The following is a 19,259-nucleotide window of genomic DNA, read 5'->3' as shown; positions in this document are numbered from 1 at the left end:
CAGGTAGGAATCTAATTTTAGGCTAAAACAGAGAAGTAAGTTCAATCAGGAATCCAAGTCTTAGGCTAGAACAAAGAAGTAGGCCTCAGGCATGAGTATGACTGTGGGCTAGGACAGGGAAGTGGGCTGAGATATTTTTGTCATCCCAATGAGCCCTTAGAAACAGCAAGAGTGATCATGGGGTAATCACGGGTCTCTGTATATTGCCTTGTTTGTTCTTTAACTGTATCTATTGTATTGTTGGTTCCTCAACCTAGAACTGACCTAAATTCTTGCATGTAATTAAAAGGGTTTAAAAGAAAAGTGGGAATAAACAAACCTGCACTAAGCCTCAGAACTGGCTGGGGTCATGCTGCAATTTTGTCTAATCATCTCTTTTAATCCTCACTCCTGCACTGGAGAACCTGTTGACTGATTGAGCGGGCTTGGTCAGATGGTGCCTCAATGTTGGAGCTCCAGAAAGCGGGATACAGTGAAGGACACCTCGGGAATTGGAAGTGATACAAAGGAAAGTAAAGAAGATTTGGGCCAGTGGTAAGTAATGGTAAGTGATGGTAAGATGTGTCTTGTGTATGTGTTTAGAGTTATGCTAAAATCTAGAGAAGCAAAGGTAATTTGCTTCTCATCTCATAGATGCTTTTAGTCTTTGGACCCTGACTAGAGACAGTTTACACCCTAGACATGGGTTGGAGAAAAACAGTCCTCCCCAACAATCTGGAGATACTTTGGAGAAAGAGAAGGAAAATGAACTTAAGCTGTCTCAGAGCTCTCCTAGGAACAGGCAGAGGTCAGGAGACATCCTGCCTCCTGTCTGCCTCCAACTGGAGAAATGCTTGGTTCTGGGTCCCTTAGGTAGGATATCTGAGTCCCTTTTGTGGAACATCTAGTCCTCTTCCCTCTCTGTCTATTGTCTGTCCTTGGTGCACCAATCTGCCCATGTCTGTCAGTTTATGTCTGTTTTTGTTTTGTTGCTTGAATGTTCCATGTTTCATGTTCAAAAGAAAAAAATGGTCAAAACTTTATCTGCTGGTTGTTCAGCCCTTGATTCAGTTTTTAACTAGTTTCAAAAAAAAAAAAAGTAAAAATAAAAAGCAGTTTTAATTGGCCTTTGGAGACCTACACCTGTAGTTAGGAGTCTAGCACAAGGCCTTCCTTCCATGGTCTCATTGTCTGTAAAAGCCACTCTTAAAGGAACCAGCAGTTTTTTTTGGCTTCTATGGCAAGGAGCTGATGGTTGTTTCTCCAAGAAAAATCTGTGACTATGATTATTGGGTTCAGCAGGTGACAAGGTGCTTCTCTTGAAATTACAGCTAGAAAAAGTATGAATTTTGTCCGGTTTAAATAAGTAAATGTGTGCAGCCACTTCATTTTTGTTTCTGACTGGTTTTAAAAGTATAAATATGTTCTGGATGTCTTGCTTATAGATTATTGGCTTATAAGTTATTGGGTACAATTAAAATTTTTTAACATTGGTAACAGAAAGTTGGTTTAAAACTGGTAACTCAGGGTTGGAGTCATTCTAAGCAGCAACACGTGGCATGATCCACCAGGGAAACAGGTTTCTAAAGATATGTCTAAATTAAGTGATATTTTATGTATTATAAAGACTTATAAAAGATTTAGGGCAGTGTCTCTTTGCAGTATTGGAGGATGTACTGTCTTGTGTTTGTGTGCAGGAATTGACAGTCAAACTTTGTAGCATTGGTGTTTTTAGAGACTGGATTGTTTCTTGGAGGTTGAGTTTTGCTTTCCAAAGTTATGATTGTGCTCTGGTGTTACAAGGGAAACTCGAAGATTATAGTTAAACTGTCGTCATTGTTCCATTGGTTGCAAATTGCAGTTAGATCACAGGTTCGGGATTTTAACTCACACATATTTATAATTAAGAAAAAATTTGACAGGTGGAGATTGTTGCATGGTTTGCTTCAAAGGGTTGATGAGGCTATGGAACTTGTGGAGGCATTGCAGGATGGCTTGCCTACTCTAACTGCCATTATAAGAAATGCATGTAGAATTATTATAGATTTGGAGGATTGTTTTATACTATTCCTTTACATTCTGGTGACTGTGGGAGGTTTGCATTTAGTGAGTTTGCTTGTAATTTTGGAGAATCCATGAAGTCATATCACTGGAAAGTTTTGCCTCAAGAACTGGCTATTAGCCTTACATTATGTAAGAAATTTTGTTGCTGCTTCGGTACAAGAAGTTAGGAGTTTGAATCTTTCAGTGTATATTATTCATTATATGGATATTTTGCTAGCTGATCCCTTTGAAGGAATTTTATACTACAAGCCTTTGCTCTCATACAACGAGCTTTAAAATCTTGGAGTGCTTGTTGCTCTAGAAGATTCAAAGGCAATATCTTTTTCAATATTTGGGACCTCAGTTATATCTTAAGCAGATTGTGGCACAGAAAATTCCAATAAGAAAAGATAGTTAGGGCTGGAGAGATGGCTCGGCAGTTAAAAGCACTGACTGCTGTTTTGGAGGTCCCGAGTTCAATTCCCAGCAACCGCATGGTAGCTCACAATCATCTGTAATGGGATCTAGTGCCCTCTTCTGGCTTGCAGTTTGTACATGCAAAAAAAAAAAAGAGTTTGCTTTTAATGATTTTCAAAAGTTGTTAGGAAATATTAATTGGCTAAGACCTCATCTTAAGCTTACCATAGGAGAACTTAAACCTCTGTTTGATATTCTTAAGGGGGATGCTAATCCTAATTCCTCTCAACAGTTAACTGATGAGGGATGGATAGCTTTGCAGAAGGTGGAGGAATTATTAGTCAACAGCAGATACATTACACAGACTAGTCGATTGTTGGCTGTTTGCATTATTGCCACTCAAGTGCCCATAGAAGTTCTTTGGTGAAAGGAGCCATTAATGTGGATTCATCTTACTTCATCTCCAAGTAAAGTTTTAATACCCTATTATGAAGCCGTAGCTTTGTTAATGCAGAATTGTAGAATAGAATCAAGAAAATATTTTGGGAAAGAACCTGATGAAATATTTACTCCTTATTCCAAACAGCAATTAAATTGGTTATTGCAGACTACTGATATTTGGCCTATTGCATGTGCAAACTTTTCAAGCAAAATTGATAATCATTATCCAAAAGACAAGTTGTTACAATTTTTTTCTATGCATGCTTTTGTATTTCCTATAAATTTACGCATGCAGCCCATAGAAAATGCACTTACTGTATTTACAGATGGATCATCTAATGGGAAGGCAGCATCTAATGGGAAGGCAGCATATGTGATTGGATCACATGTTCATTCTCTTGAGTTTCCCCCTGCTTCAGCACAAATAATTGAACTATGTGCTGTAGCTGCTGTTTTTGAAATGCTGAAAAACCAAGCTTTTAATTTGTATACTGATAGTCAATATATAGCTCATGGTTTACAATTACCTGAAACTGTTCCTTTTTAAGAACTGCTAATTCTCAAATTTTGCAATTACTTATGCAAATACAACTCAATTTAAGAGACCTTACAGTTCCTTATTTTGTAGGACATTTAAGAGCTCATACTGTACTGCCCAGACCCCTTAATGAGGGCAGTGCCACAGCAGATTTGTATACCAGGAAGGTTATAATCCTTACACAGGAACAGCTAATAGCCAGTTCTTGAGGCAAAACTTTCCAGTGATATGACTTCATGGGTTCTCCAAAATTACAAGCAAACTCACTAAATGCAAACCTCCCATAGCTTGAGACAACAATTTAGTATTTCTAGAGAATGTGTACGTCAAATTGTAAAAGACTTGTCCTGAATGTCCTCAATTTCTTCCTGTACCACATAATGGTGTCAATCCTTGAGGATTTATACCTAATCAATTGTGGCAAATGGATGTTATTCATATTTCTGACTTTGGAAAATTAAAATATGTACATGTGACTATTGACACCTTTTCAGGCTTTGTAGTTTCAACTGCTTTAACAGGAGAAGCAACTAAAAAATGTAATTAGTCATTGCTGACATTGTTTTTCTATGCTGGCTGTTCCAAATTAGATTAAACAAATAATGGAACTGGCTATTACAGTCAAGAATTTGTGATGTTTTGTCAACAATTTAATATTACCCATATTACTGGGATTCCTTTTAATCAAGGACAAGGTATTAAGAAGCAGGTATTGTGGAATTTTAAAACAATATCTTCATAAAATAAAAAAGGGGGAATTATATCTCCATACACCACTAATTTATTTAAATCATTCTTTTATTTTAAAATTGTAAAATTTGGATGCCAAGGAACTGAGTGTCTATGGCATCCTACAACTAGGCATACTTATGCCTAGGTGAGATGAAAGGATCCACTTACAGGCATATGCCATGATCCAGATTAGGTATTTAATATGGGGAAGAGGGAATGTTTGTGTTTCTTCCACAGGATGCTGCAGGATCATGGTGGTGAGACATGCTGATGCTGGGACCAAGAATGATGCTGACCTGTGTGCTTGCTGAGTGCCTTGACAATGGTGACTGGGAAGATGTATTGTATTGGACATATGTTCCTGACCCACCTTTGCTTGCCTATATCCCAAATTGGACAAGCTGCTGTCCTTCAAGCTTTTAGAGCTTGTGGGACAGAGAATCAAAAAGAGAGGTTATAATGACTCTTCTACTTCCTTTAATGTGACCAGTTATTCTGACTCATTCATGGACTGGTCTAGAAATCAATCTACATTTTCAGAGACATATATGGAAGTTAGCTGCAGTTCTCTAAGATGTTAGCAAGAGATAAAGTTGGGACAGGGTCTGTATTTCAAACAAGTGTTAATGTATGTGTTAAGGCTCTTTTAATTGTCATGTTAAAATTACTTTTGTTTCTTCTACAGTATTCAATGTAAGTTGTGTTGATTGTACACTTTCTAATTGTGTTAGTGTATTGAAATCTGGCATGTCTGTTATGGTGGTCTATCAACTAGCTTTTGTTTTATTGCCTGTGAGTATTACAGAACCTTGGTATTCTGAAAAAAGCTTACAAGTACTGGAAGAAGTGAGTCAGGCTTTAAGCAGAAGCAAGAGGATAGTGGGCTTAATTATTGGTATAGCAGCTTTGATTGCATTAATATCTAGTACCACTGCTTCCGCAATTGCTTTGACACAAGAAGTTAAGGCAGCTAGGTTTGTTAATCATCTAGCAAAAAAAAAAAGTTACTAATATTCTGAGTATTCAAGAGGATTTAGATAGATGTTTGGAACAACGAATTGATGTTCTTTATGGTACTATTCAAATTACTGGAGAGGAAGTTCAGGGTTTTAATGCAAGGAGCCATCTCAAGTGCCATGCCAAATACCAATGAATTTGTGTTATTTCTAAAATTTACAATGACAGCCACTATAATTGGGAAAAGGTTCAGAGACACTTGCAGGGTATTTGGCATAATTCTAACACCTCTTTGGATATTTTAGTTTTGAACACTGATATTATGAATTTAAAGAATGCTGCGCCACTGAGCTTTGATCCAGCAGATACTGCTGATAAAATCATTCATGGCCTGATGTCAGTATTTCCATCTTTGTCAAGATTCAAGAATGGCATATATAGCTTGATCATGCTAGCCCTTTTTGTCCTGGGAATACTTTTTTTCCTGTTTGGCATGTTAAAGCTTGTCTTTAACAGCATCAACATGTTGGCAACCAAAGTACATGGCTTGACTAAAAATGGACCCCCAAATTTAACAGACTGGCAAGCCAATGACAGGCAACCTTCTGCAGCGCCTTACCAACTTAAGACAGAAGTGCATTGCTTTTGATAATGCATATTCAATGATGGGTAAGGGGCGTGTTCTTGTCCAAATGACCTAAGACAGGCTCATTCTTGTTAAATAAAATAAAGGGGGGAAATGTGGAGAGCTTTTGGGGCTGCTTGGCAGGAATCCAACATTGGCCAAGGATAAGGAAATGGGCTTTAGCCAGGAATCTGACATTGGGCCATGACAGGGAAGTAAGTTCAGGCAGGAATCTAATTTTAGGCTAAAACAGTGAAGTAAGTTCAGGCAGGAATCTACTTTTAGGCTAAAACAGAGAAGTAAGTTCAGTTAGGAATCCAAGTCTTAGGCTAGAACAAAGAAGTAGGCCTCAGGCATGAGTATGACTGTGGGCTAGGACAGGGAAGTGGGCTGAGATATTTTTGTCATCCTGATGAGCCCTTAGAAACAGCAAGAGTGGCCCCAGGACAGCCAGGACTACACAGAGAAACCCTGTCTCGAAAAACCAAACCAAAAAAAAAAAAAAAAAAGAAACAGCAAGAGTGATCATGGGATGATCACAGGACTCTGTATATTGCCTTGTTTGTTCCTTGACTGTATCTATTGTATTGTTGGTTCCTCAACCTAGAACTGACCTAAATACTTGCATGTAACTAAAAGGGTTTAAAAGAAAAGTGGGGATAAACAAACTTCCTTTCAGCCTCTGAACTGGATGGAGTCATGCTGCAATTTTGTCTAATTGTCTCTTTTCTTTTAATCCTCACTCCTGTGCTGGAGAACCTATTGACTGACTGAGAGAGCTTGGTCACTGCTCCACACTTTGTCTCCTTATTTCCTCCTGTGAGTACTTTGTTCCCCCTTCTAAGAAGGACCAAAGCATCCACACTTTGGTCTTCCTTCTTTTTGAGCTTCATGTTGTCTGTGAATTGTATCTTGAGTATTCCGAGCTTTGGGGCTAATATCCACTTATCAGTGAGTGCATACCACGTGTGTTCTTTTGTAATTGGGTTACCTCACTCAAGATGATATTTTCTAGTTCATACATTTGTCAAAGAGTTGCATGAAGTCATTGTTTTTAATAGCCCAGTAGTACTCCATTGCGTAAATGAACCACATTTTCTGTATCCATTCTCCTGTTGAAGGACATCTGGGTTCTTTTCAGCTTCTGGCTATTATAAATAAGGCTGCTACGAACATCGTGGAGCATGTGTCCTTGTTATATATTGGAACATCTTTTGGGCTTATGCCCAGGAGTGATATAACTGGATCCTCAGGTGATACTGTATCCAATTTTCTGAGGAACCACCAGACTGCTTTCCATAGTGGTTGTACCAGCTTGCAATCCCACAAACAATGGAGGAGTGTTCCTCTTTCTCCACATCCTCACCAGCATCTGCTGTCACCCAAGTTTTTGATCCTAGCCATTCTGACTTGTGTGAGGTGGAATCTCAGGGTTGTTTTGATTTGCATTTCCCTGATGACTAAGGATGTTGAACGCTTCTTTAGGTGCTTCTTGGCAATTCGAGTTTCCTCGGTTGAGAATTCTTTGTTTAGCTCTGTACCACATTTTAAAATCAGGTTATTTGATTATCTAGAGTTTAATTTCTTCAGTTCTTTGTATACCTTGGATATTAGCCCTCTATCAGATGTAGGATTGGTAAAGATCTTTTCCCAGTCTGTTGGCTGCCGCTTTGTCCTACTAACAGTGTCCTTTGCGTTACAGAAGCTTTGCAATTTTATGAGGTCACATTTGTTAATTCTTGATCTTAGAGCATAAGCTATTGGTGTTCTGTTCAGAAACTTTTCCCCTGTGCCCATGTGTTCGAGGCTTTTTCCCATTTTCACTTCTATTAGTTTCAGTGTATCTGGTTTTATGTGGAGGTCCTTTATTTACTTAGACTTAAGCTTTGTACATGGAAATAAGAATGGATCAATTTTCATTCTTCTACATGCTGACTGCCAGTTGAACCAGCACCATTAGTTGAAAATGCTGTCTTTTTTCCACTGGACAGTTTTATCTCCTTTGTCAAAGATCAAGTGACCGTAGGTATGGGAGTTCATTTCTGGGTCTTCAATTCTATTCCATTGATCTACCTGCCTGTCTCTGTACCAAGACCATGTAGTTTTTTTCATTATCACAATTGGTCTGTAGTACAGCTTGAGGTCAGGGATAGTGATTCCTGCAGAAGTTATTTTATTGTTGAGAATAGTTTTCGCTATCCTGGGTTTTTTGTTATTCCAAATGAATTTGAGAATTGCTCTTTCTAACTCTATGAAGAGTTGAGTTGGAGTTTTGATGGGGATTGTGTTGAATCTGTAAATTGCTTTTGTTAAGATGGCCATTTTTCCTCTATTAATCCTGCTAATCCATGAGCATGGGAGATCTTCCATCTTCTGAGATCTTTTTCAATTTCTTTCTTCAGGGACTTGAAGTTCTTGTTATACAGATTTTTCACTTGCTTGGCTCGAGTCATACCAAGGTATTTTATATTATTTGTGACTATTGTAAAGGGTGTTGTTTCCTGAATTTCTTTCTCAGCCTGTTTATCCTTTGAGTAGAGGATTGCAACTGATTTGTTTGAGTTAATTTTATATCCAGCCACTTTGCTGAAGTTGTTTTTTAGGTTTAGGAGTTCTCTGGTGGAAGTTTTGGGGTCAATTAAGTATACTGTCATATCATCTGCAAATAGTGATATTTTGACTTCTTCCTTTCCAATTTTTATCTCTTTGACCTCCTTTTGTTGTCTAATTGTTCTGGCTAGGACTTCAAGTATTATATTGAATAGGTAGGGAGAGAGTGGGCAGCCTTGTCTAGTCCCTGATTTTAGTGGGATTGCTTCAAGTTTCTCTTCACTTAGTTTGATGTTGGCTACTGGTTTGCTGTATATTGCTTTTACTGTGTTTAGGTATGGGCCTTGAATTCCTGATATTTCCAAGACTTTAACAGAAAGGGATGTTCAATTTTGTCAGATGTTTTCTCAGCATCTAGTGAGATGATCATGTGGTTTTTTTCTTTAGGTTTGTTTATATAGTGGATTACATTGATAGATTTCCATATATTGAACCATCCCTGCATTCCTGGGATAAAGCCTACTTGATCATGATGGATGACTGTTTTGGTGTTTTCTTGGATTCGGCTTGGGAGACTTTTATTGAGTATTTTTGCATGGATATTTATAAGGGAAATTGGTCTGAAGTTCTCTTTCTTTGTTGGGTCTTTGTGTGGTTTAGGTGTATGTGTAATTGTGGCTTCATAGAAGGAATTGGGTAGTGTTCCTTCTGTTTCTATTTTGTGGAATAGTTTGAAGAGTATTGTTATTAGGTCTTCTTTGAAGGTCTGATAGAGTTCTGCACTAAACCCCTCTGGTACTGGTTTTTTTTCGGTTGGGAGATTCTTAACGACTGATTCTATTTCTTTAGGGGTTATGGGACTGTTTAGATGGTTTATCTGATCCTGATTTAACTTTGGTACTTGGTATCTGTCTAGAAAATTGTTCATTTCATCCAGATTTTCCATTTTTGTTGAGTATAGGCTTTTGTAGTAGGATCTGATTATTTTTGGAATTTCCTCAGTTTCGTTTTGTCTCCCTTTTTATTTCTGATTTTGTTAATTTGGATACTGTCTCTGTGCCCTCTGTTTAGTCTGGCTAAGGGTTTATCTATCTTGTTAATTTTCTCAAAGAACCAGCTCCTGATTCTTTGTTGATTCTTTGTATACTTCTCTTTGTTTTTACTTGGTTGATTTCAGCCCTGAGTTTGATTATTTCCTGTCATCACTCTGCTTGGCTAAGAAACTAATTCTCCTCACCTCCTGATCTTTTTAAAATACATTTTTAAAATTTACTTATATATATTTTAAATCCAGCCATTGCTCCTCCTCTTGTTCCCCTCACCCACAGTTTCCCATCCTATTCCTCCTCCCACTTGTCTCCGAGAGGGTGCTCCCCTATCACCTAAGGGCTCCTCGTTCCCTGAGGCCTCAAATAACTCTAGGATTAGGCGCATCTTCTCCCACTGAGGCCAGTCCAGGCAGTCCTCTGCTGTATATGTGCTGGGGGCCTGGGACCAGCCCATGTATGCTTCCCAGTTGGTTGTTCAGTTTCTGGGAGCTCCCTGGGGTCTAGGTTAGTTGAAACTAACTCCCTACGCTGATCTCCCTATGGGGACGCCCTCCTCTTTATCCATCCTTCCCCTAATTCAACCACAGAGGTCCCTGACTTTAGTCTAATGGTTAGGTGTAAGTATCTGTGTCTGTCTAAGTCAGCTGCTGGTAGGGCCTCTCAGAGGACAGCCATGCTAGACTCCTGTCTGTAAGCACATTGTAGCATCAGTAATAGTGTCAGGCTTTGGTGCCCTCCATTCCCATGAGATGGATCTCAAGTTGGGCCAGTCACTGGACTGCCTTTCCTTCAGTCTTGTCTCAATTTTTGTCCCTGAAGGTCCTTTAGACAGGAACAATTCTGGGTCAGAAACTTTGACTGTGGATTGGTAATCCCATTCCCCCACTTGAGGCCCTGTCTATCTACTACTGGAGGTAGACTCTTCAAGTTCTTTTTCTCCACTCTTAGGCATTTTGTCTATGGTCACCCTCATTGAGCCTTGAGACTTTCTCACCTCCCAGGAATGTGGTACTTTATAGAGGGTCCTCCCACCTGCCACTCCCCGAGGCTGCATATTTTTTTTTTCATTTGGCTGGTTCCCTGGGCTTCTCTCCTGTCCCTCCCCAAATTCCTGATCCTGTTCACCTTTCTCCTCTTCCCTCTCCCACCCATGTCCCTCTCTCCCTCTGCTGCTCATGATTACTTTCTTCCCCCCTTCTTAGTGGGATTGAAGCATTCTCACTTTGGCCTTTCTGCTTGTCAAACTTCTTGCAGTCTATGGGCTGTATCCTAGGTGTTCTGTACTTTTTGGCTAAAATCTACTTATTAGTGAGTACATACCATGCATATGCTTTTGGGTCGGATTACCTCACTTAGGATGATGTTTTCTAGTTCCATCCATTTGCCTGCAAAATTCATGATGTCCTTGTTCTTAATAGCTGAATAGTATTCCATTCCATTGTGTAAATGAACAAATCTGTATCCATTTTTTAGATGAGAGACATCTGGGTTCTTTCCAGCTTCTGGCTATTATAAATAAGGCTGCTATGAACATAGTGGAGCAGGTGTCCTTGTGTATGGTGGAACATCTTTTGGGTATATGCCCAAGAGTGGTATAGCTGGGTCTTCCAATTTTCTGAGGAACCTCCAGATTGATTTCCAGAGTGGTTGCATCAGTTTGCAGTTCCACCAACAATGGAGGAGTATTCCTCTGTTTCCACATCCTCACCAGCATGTGCTGTCACTTGAGTTTTTGATCTTAGCCATTCTGATAGGTATGAGGTGGAACATCAGGGTTGTTTTGATTTGTATTTCCCTGATCACTAGGGACATTTAACATTTCTTTAAGTGCTCCTTGGCTATTCAAGATTTTTCTGTTGTGAAATCTCTGTTTTGCTCTGTACCCTATTTTAAAATTGGGTTATTTGGTTTTTTGGAAGTTAACTTCTTGAGTTCTTTATATATTTTGGATATTAGCCCTTTATCAAATGTGGGGTTAGTGAAAATGTTTTTCCCAATTGGTAAGCTGCCGACTTGTCCTAGTGACTATGTCCTTTGCCTTACAGAAGTTTTTAAGTTTCATGAGGTCCAATTTATCAATTGTTTTTCTTAGAGCCACTGGAGTTCCATTCAGGAAATCCCTCCCCCTACCCCATGCCAATGAGTTTGAGGCGCTTTCTTATTTTCTCTTCTATTCAATTCAGTGTATCTGGTTTTATGTTGAGGTCCTTGATCCACTTAGAGTTGAGCTTTATGTAAAGTGATTGATATGGATCTATTTTCATTTTTCTACATACAGTCTGCCAGTTAGACCAGTACCATTTATTGAAGATGCTTTCTTTTGTCCATTGTATGTTTTTGGCTGCTTTGTCAAAGATCAAGTGTCCATAAGTGTGTGGGTTTATTTCTGGGTCCTGAATTCTATTCCAGTGATCAACCTGTCTGTCTCTGTACCAATACCATGCAATTTTTAAAAAAATCACTATTGCTTTGTACTATAGGTTGAGGTCAGGGATGGTGATTCCCCTAGAATTTCATTGTTGAGAATGGTTTTGGCTATCCTGTTTTTTTTTCCATATGAAATTGAGAATTCTCTTTTCATGTCTGTGATGAATTGTGTTGAAATTTTAATGGGGATTGTCTTTTTTTGGGGGGGGTATTGTCTTCAATCTGTAGATAGCTTTTGGTGTGATGGCCATTTTCACTATGTTAATCCTACCAATCCATGAACATGGGAGATCTTTCTATCTTCTGAGGTCTTCTTCAGTTTCTTCAGAGACTTGAAGTTCTTGTCATATAGATCTTTCACTTGTTTGATTAGAGTTTCACCAAGATATTTTATATTATTTGTGACTGTTGTGAAGGAAGTCATTTCCCTAATTTCTTTCTCAGCCTGTTTATCATTTGTATAAAGGAAGGCTACTGATTTGAGTTAATTTTATTCTGCCACTTTGCTGAAGTTGTTTATCAGCTGAAGAAGTTCTCTGGTAGAATTTTTAATCATATCATCTGCAAATAGTGATACCTCGACTTCTTTTCCAATTTGTATCACCTTGATCTCCTTTTGTTGTTTTATTGTTCTAGCTAGAACTTTGAGTACTCTATTGAATAGATATGAAGAGAGTGGGCAGCCTTGTCTTTCCCCTGATTTTAGTGGGATTGCTTCAAGCATCTCTCTATTTAATTTAACATTTGCTGTTGATTTGCTGTTTATTGCTTTTTTAGTGTTTAGGTATGGGAATTCCTGATCTGTCTAATACTTTTAACATGAAAGGGTACTGTATTTAGTCAAATGCTTTTTTTGAGTATCTAATGAGAAGATCATGTGGTTTTTTTCTCCCCTTTGAGTTTGTTTATATAGTGGATTACATTGATGGATTTCCGTATATTAAACTATCCCTGCATCCCTTGGGTGAAGTCAACTTGATCATGGTGAATGATGGTTTTCATGTTTTCTTGGATTGGTTTAGGAGAATTTTATATTGAATATTTTTTGCATCAATATTCATAAGCAAAATTTGTTTCAAGTTCTCTTTCTTTATTAGGTCTTTGTGTGGTTTAGGTATCAGAGTAACTGTGGCTACATAGGATGAATATTGTTCTCTTTGTTTCTAATTGGTTGATTTCAGCCCTAAGTTTGACTATTTCCTGCCATTTCCTGCCCTCTACTCCTCCTCTTGGGTGTGTTTACTTCTGTTTGTTCTAGTGCTTTCAGGCGTGCTGTTAACTTGCTAGTGTAGGATCTCTCCAATTTCTTTCTTTTTTTTTTTTTGTTTTTTTGTTTTGTTTTTTTGAGACAGGATTTCTCTGTGTAGCCCTGGCTGTCCTGGAACTCACTCCATAGACCAGGCTGGCCTCGAATTCAGAAATCCATCTGCCTCTGCCTCCCAAGTGCTGGGATTAAAGGTGTGTGCCACCACAGCCCGGCTCCAATTTCTTAATGAAGGTACTTAGTGCTATGAATTTTCCTCTTAGTACTGCTTTAATTGTGTCCCATAAGTTTTGGCATGATATGTCTTCATTTTCATTGAATTCTACAAAGTCTTTAATTTCTTTCTTTATTTCTTCCCTGACTAAGTTATCATTGAGTAGAGAGTTGTCCTGTTTCCATGGATATGTGGGCTTTCTGTTGTTTTTGTTGTTATTGAAGACCAGCCTTCAGGCTATGGTGATCTGATAGGATGCATGGGATTATTTCAATCTTCTTGTATCTGTTGAGGCTTGTTTTGTAACCAACTCTATGGTCAATTTTGGAGACAGTACCATGAGATCCTGAGACGACGGTATATTCTTTTGTTTTAGGGTGAAATGTTCTGTAGATATCTGTTAATTCCATTTGGTTTATCACCTCTATTAGTTTCACTGTGTCTCTGTTTATTGTCTGTTTTAATGACCTGTCCTTTGGTGAGAGTAGGATTTTGAAGTCTCCCACTATTATTGTGTGAGGTTCAATGTGTATTTTAAGCTTTAGTAAAATTTCTTTTATAAATGTGGGTGCCCTTGCATTTGGGTAATAGATATTCACAATTGAGACTTCATCTTAGTCAATGTTTCCTTTGATAAGTATGAAGTGTCCTTTCCAGTCTTTTTTGATAACTTTTTGTTATCTATTTTATTGGATATTAGGATGGCAACTCCTGCTTGTTTCTTGGCACCATTTACTTGGAAGACTTTTTTCCAGCCTTTTACTGAGTTAGTGTCTGTCTTTGTCATTGAGGTGTATTTCTTGTATGCAGCAAAATGCTGGATTCTGCTTGTGTATCCCATCTGCTAGTTTATGCCTTTTTATTGGGGAATTGAATCTGTTGATGTTGAGAGATATTCAAGACAGATGATTGTTAGTTCCTCTTATGTTTATTGTTGGAGGTGGTATTATGTATGAGTGATTCTTTCCTTTTGGGTTTCTTGTGACATGATTAATCTCTTTTTTCTTGGGTGTAGATATCCTGGGTGTGTTGGGGTTTTCCTTCTAGAATCCTCTATAGGGATGGATTGTTTGATAGATATTGTTTAAATTTGGTTTTGTCATGGAATATTTTGGTTTCTCCATGGGAGTTTTGCTGGGTATAGTAGCCTGGGCTGGCATTTGTGTTTTATTAGGGTCTGCATGACCTCTGTCCAGGCTCTTCTGGCCTTTAGTGTCTCAGTTGAGAGAAGTCTGGTGTAATTCTCATAGGTCTACCTTTCCTTTGTATGTTACTTGGCCTTTTCCCCTTTTGGCTTTTAATATTCTTCCTTTGTTCTGTGTATTTAACGTTTTGATTATTGTGTGATGAGAGGATTTTGTTTTCTGATCCAATCTATTTGGTTCCAATCTATAGGCTTCTGGTACATGTATGACCATTTCTTTCTTTAGGTTGGGGAAGTTTTCTTCTATGATTTTGTTGAAGGTACTTTTGGGTCCTTTGAGCTGGAAATCTTCACTCCTCTCTATTTCTATTATTCTTAGGTTTGGTATTTTGACAGTGTACTGGATTTCCTGGATGTTTTAGGTAGTAGTTTTTTATGTTTTGAATTCTTTGACAGTTTTGTGAATATATTGACAAAATATACAATTGAGATTCTTTTTTTAAAGATTTGTTTATTTATTTAATGTATGTGAGTACACCATAGCTGTCTTCAGACACACTAGAAGAGGGCATCTGATTCCATCACAGATGGTTGTGAGCTACCATGCTGGGAATTTAACTCAGGATCTCTGGAAGAGCAGACAGTGCTCTTAACCACTGAGCCATCTCTTCAGCCCCAATTGAGATTCTTTTATCTCTTGTATTCTGTTGGTGATGCTTATATCTGTAATTCCAGACCTCTTTCCTAGGTTTTCCATTTCATGGGTAGCCTCTTTTTGTGTTTTCTTTATTGTTTCTACTTCCACTTTTAGGTCTTGGACCGCTTTGTTCTATTACGTCACCTGTTTGATTTTGCTTTCCTGTATTTCTTTCAGTGAGTTATTTATATCCTCCTTAAAGGACTCTATTATCTTCATGAGATAGGATTTTAGATCAGCTTCTGGATTTTCAGGTGTGTTGATATATCTAGGACTTGCTGTTGTGGGAGAACTGGGTTCTGATTATTTCAAAGTATATTGGCTTCTGTTGCTTATGGTCTTGTGATTGCCTCTCGACATCTGGTTATCTCTGGTTTTAGCTTGTCTGGGTGTCTCTGTCTGGATCCTGCCTCCTGTGTCCCAGGTTGTTGCAGGTCTCCTGGGAGGCCTTGTGGCCCTTGATGTAGCAGATCTCATGTGAGCCCTTCAGACTGTGGGGTCTTCAGCTGGGCAGACAAACTGCTGATCTGTTGTCCTGTGTGCAGTAGATCTCCTGGGGGGCCTTCAGACTGTGGGGTCTTCAGAGGGGCAGTCAAGCTGTTGCCCTGTGTGATGGTTTGTATGTGCTTGGCCCAGGAAGTGGCAGGATTAGAAGGTGTGGCCCTCTTAGAGTGGGTGTATTCAGAGACTAGTATTCTGGTAGCAGCCTTTAGATGAAGATGTAGAACTCTCAGCTTCTCCTGCACCATGCCTGCCTGGATGCCACTGTGTTTCCACCTTGATAATGATAGACTGAACCTGTAAGCCAGCTCCAATTAAATGTTGTCTTGTAAGAGTTGCCTTGGGGGGGCTGGAGAGATGGCTCAACGGTTAAGAGCACTGGCTGCTCTTCCAAAGGTCATGAGTTTAATTCCCAGCAATCACATGGTGACTCATAACCATCTGTAATTGAATCTGATGCCCTCTTCTGGTGTTTCAAGGACAGTGTGCTTATGTATGACCAGGCCAGCTTAGTCAGTCAACAGGTTCTCCAGGGAAGGAATGAGGATTAAAAAGAAAAAAGACAATTAGACAACATTGTAGCCTGACCCCAGCCAGTTCTGAGGCTGAGGTGGGTTTATTTTTTCCCAATCTGCTTTTATACCATTTTAATTACATGCAAGTAATAAGGTCAGTTCTAGGTTTAGGAACAAGCAATACAATAGACACAAATTATCAAGGAACAAGCAAGATGATAAACAAAGTCCTGTGATCATTCCTGTGATCACTGTTTCTAAGGATTTATCAGGATGACCAAAATATCTGAACCTACTTCCCTGTCCTAGCCCAAAGTCATTTTCATGCCTGAAGGCTACTCCTTTGTTCTAGCCTAAGATTTAGATGCCTGCATGAAATTACTTCCCAATTATAGCCCAATGTCAGATTCCTTCCTGAAGTCTGTTTCCTTGGCCATGGCCAATGTCAGATTCTTTCCAAGTAGCCCCTAAAACTCTCCACATATATATGATAAATAAATCTAAAAAAAAAAAGAGTTGCCTTGGTCATGGTGTCTGTTTACAGCAATAAAACACTAAGACACCCTGCATGTAGCTGTTCTCCTGGGAGGCCTTCTGACTGTGTGGCCTTCAGAGGAGCAGACAAGCTGGTGATCTGCCCTGGCAGCAAGCTCAGGCCAGAAGGCTCCAATTAATTTTTAAAGTGAGTTTTTGCTTGACATTAAGCACCATCTGTAGTAATATATTTTTAAATAAATCCCCGTGTGTGGTTACTATCCACCTCAATGGTTTATGTTCCTGAATGAAAGACACACACGTGGGTTGAACAGGTGGCTCAGTGGTTAAGAGAACTGACTGCTCCGAGTTTAACTCTCAGAAACCATATGGTGGCTCACAACTGAAGGGGTTAGCTCAGGAACTTTGGAAAGGTCATGGGACACTTGCCTCTTTGGAAGGGAGAGGCTAATAAACATTCCTCAGATCATGGGGTGGGGGAACAACCTGCAGGAGGGGACACATTTCACAGGACAGACTGTTGTCCACAGACAAGGGAAGTCCTTGCTACCTCATTCTCTAAAGACTAATCAGTTTAAAAAGTCACTCTGTTCTGCCAGTCACATTGTGCCTAGTGGCTGTTGCTCTATTCTACCCCTGAAAACTGTATAAAAACTGGCCAAATGGGCTGCCTGGGGTTGCCACCTCTCTTTTGGCTGCAGGATGACCCCAACAAGTCAGGACAATAAATTCCTCTTGTTTTTGGATCAATCTCTGGCTTAGTTGTTCAGTTGTTCACTCAGGGGGTCCCTGGTAAGCTAAGGCTCATCAGAGTCTTACACAACCATATGTAATGGGATCCTTCTTCTGGTGTGACTGAAGAGAGTGACTGTATCACATACAGAAAATAAATAAGTAAATCTTTTTTTTTTTTTAAAGATTTATTTATTTATTTTATTTATGAGTACACTGTAGCTGTCTTCAGACACACCAGAAGAGGGCATCCAATCTCATTACGGATGGTTGTGAGCCACCATGTGGTTGCTGGGATTTGAACTCAGGACCTCTGGAAGAGCAGTCAGTGCTCTTAACCGCCGAGCCATCTCTCCAGCCCCAGTAAATCTTTTTTAAAAGAGAAACACACACACAGCCATTATATTTTAATATGCCTTAAGCAGCACAATAGCTGAGCAACTGCCTAAACTTCATGCTGTTAGAACCTACCTCCCACTGATAATTCCAAGGTACTACTTTCTGTGTTCCATGTTGGCTGCTCTTGATCCAGTTAAACAGCCCTCTGGACCTCATTTTCTTGGCTTCTTTACATGGTGGCTCTGTTTCTATGTCCTGCATACCCCGCCCCCCAGCATGGTGTGTCCCTTCTTCTCCTCCTCAGGTCCCCAGCCTGTGAATTCTAAATCCCACTTTTGTTTCTCCTCCCCAGTTACTGGCTGTTGGCACCTTTATTAACCAATCAGAATTAACTGGGGACAGGTTTCCAAAAGCTTTATGAAGACCCTCTCATATAAACTCTTTTGGGGGATCTAATAAGCATTAGAATACAAGCAGCTACATCAGCCTTTTCAGAACTTAAAGCAGTTGTTTACTGAAACCTTGAGTATGTGTCGGTGGTATGGCATGTATACTGTTGTTTTCCAAATTCTGCAAAATGAAAAACATCCATCTGCCAGATGTCATTTCTTTTGGTATCCCTAGGGTTACTACTTGTCGGGAGCCGCCCTGCTTATACACTAAAGGCCTAAAATCAGCCATAGGCCTAAAATCAGCAATAGGCCTGACATACAGGCCTGCTCGCACTAAGTGCAAGCACTTAGTCTCTGTGGAAAAACACTGAAACAGATAGCTGGGAGTTATTGTAAACAGACAGCGTTGGTGGAAGGCTGCCAGGCCTAGTCATAAGGCCTTGCAGATGGATAACCTTGGTGGATACTACCAACTTAGATAAAGACAAGTGAATCATAGGCGGAGTCATAGTGGTCTGTCTCCTGAACCTTCGCCCAGCTGACACTCTGTTCTGGAAGATAACCGTACTCCCCCTGAACACCTATGCTCCTACGTCATCCCCTTTTCCACATCCTGCCTTTTTGTGTATATAACCTGTGTGTGCAAAAGTAAAATTATGATCTGATCAGATTATAGACAGGTCGTGACTTCCTTGTGTCTATGCCTGCTCCCCCCGCTCTCTTTCAGGTGACCTCCCTGGACCCCTGTTTAATGTCCTGCTGGTCAGGACAACTACTAGCATGCAACAGAGTTTGGTTGTATTGAGAACATGTAGGACATTTTAAAAATTATTTCTTTGGCTTGTTGTCAAATGATGGAATTTTTTTCTTTAAATCTTTCCTGTTAATATAATGTCTTCATGAAAATTTGAGGGTTCTAAAACATTTCCTATTAGTAATTGATCAACTTCTTCATTACATTGAGGTAATGGACCTGAAAAACCTTTATGAGACTGAATATGAGTAATATAAAATGGATAATTTTGACTTCTAATGGCTTATTGCAATTGTATAAATAACAAAGTTAATTCTGAATTATCAGATACAAATTCAGCAGTCTCTATATGCAAGACAACTCTTTCTACATATAAAGAATCAGTAATTATGTTAATAGATTTAAAGTAATCTAATAATACCATAAGGATTATGACTTTTGAACTGAGGTATAT

Source organism: Grammomys surdaster, unplaced genomic scaffold (assembly GCF_004785775.1).
Source record: "Grammomys surdaster isolate TR1022 unplaced genomic scaffold, NIH_TR_1.0 62, whole genome shotgun sequence".
NCBI classification, from domain to species: domain Eukaryota; kingdom Metazoa; phylum Chordata; class Mammalia; order Rodentia; family Muridae; genus Grammomys; species Grammomys surdaster.
Note: the sequence above shows the minus strand (reverse complement) of the source record.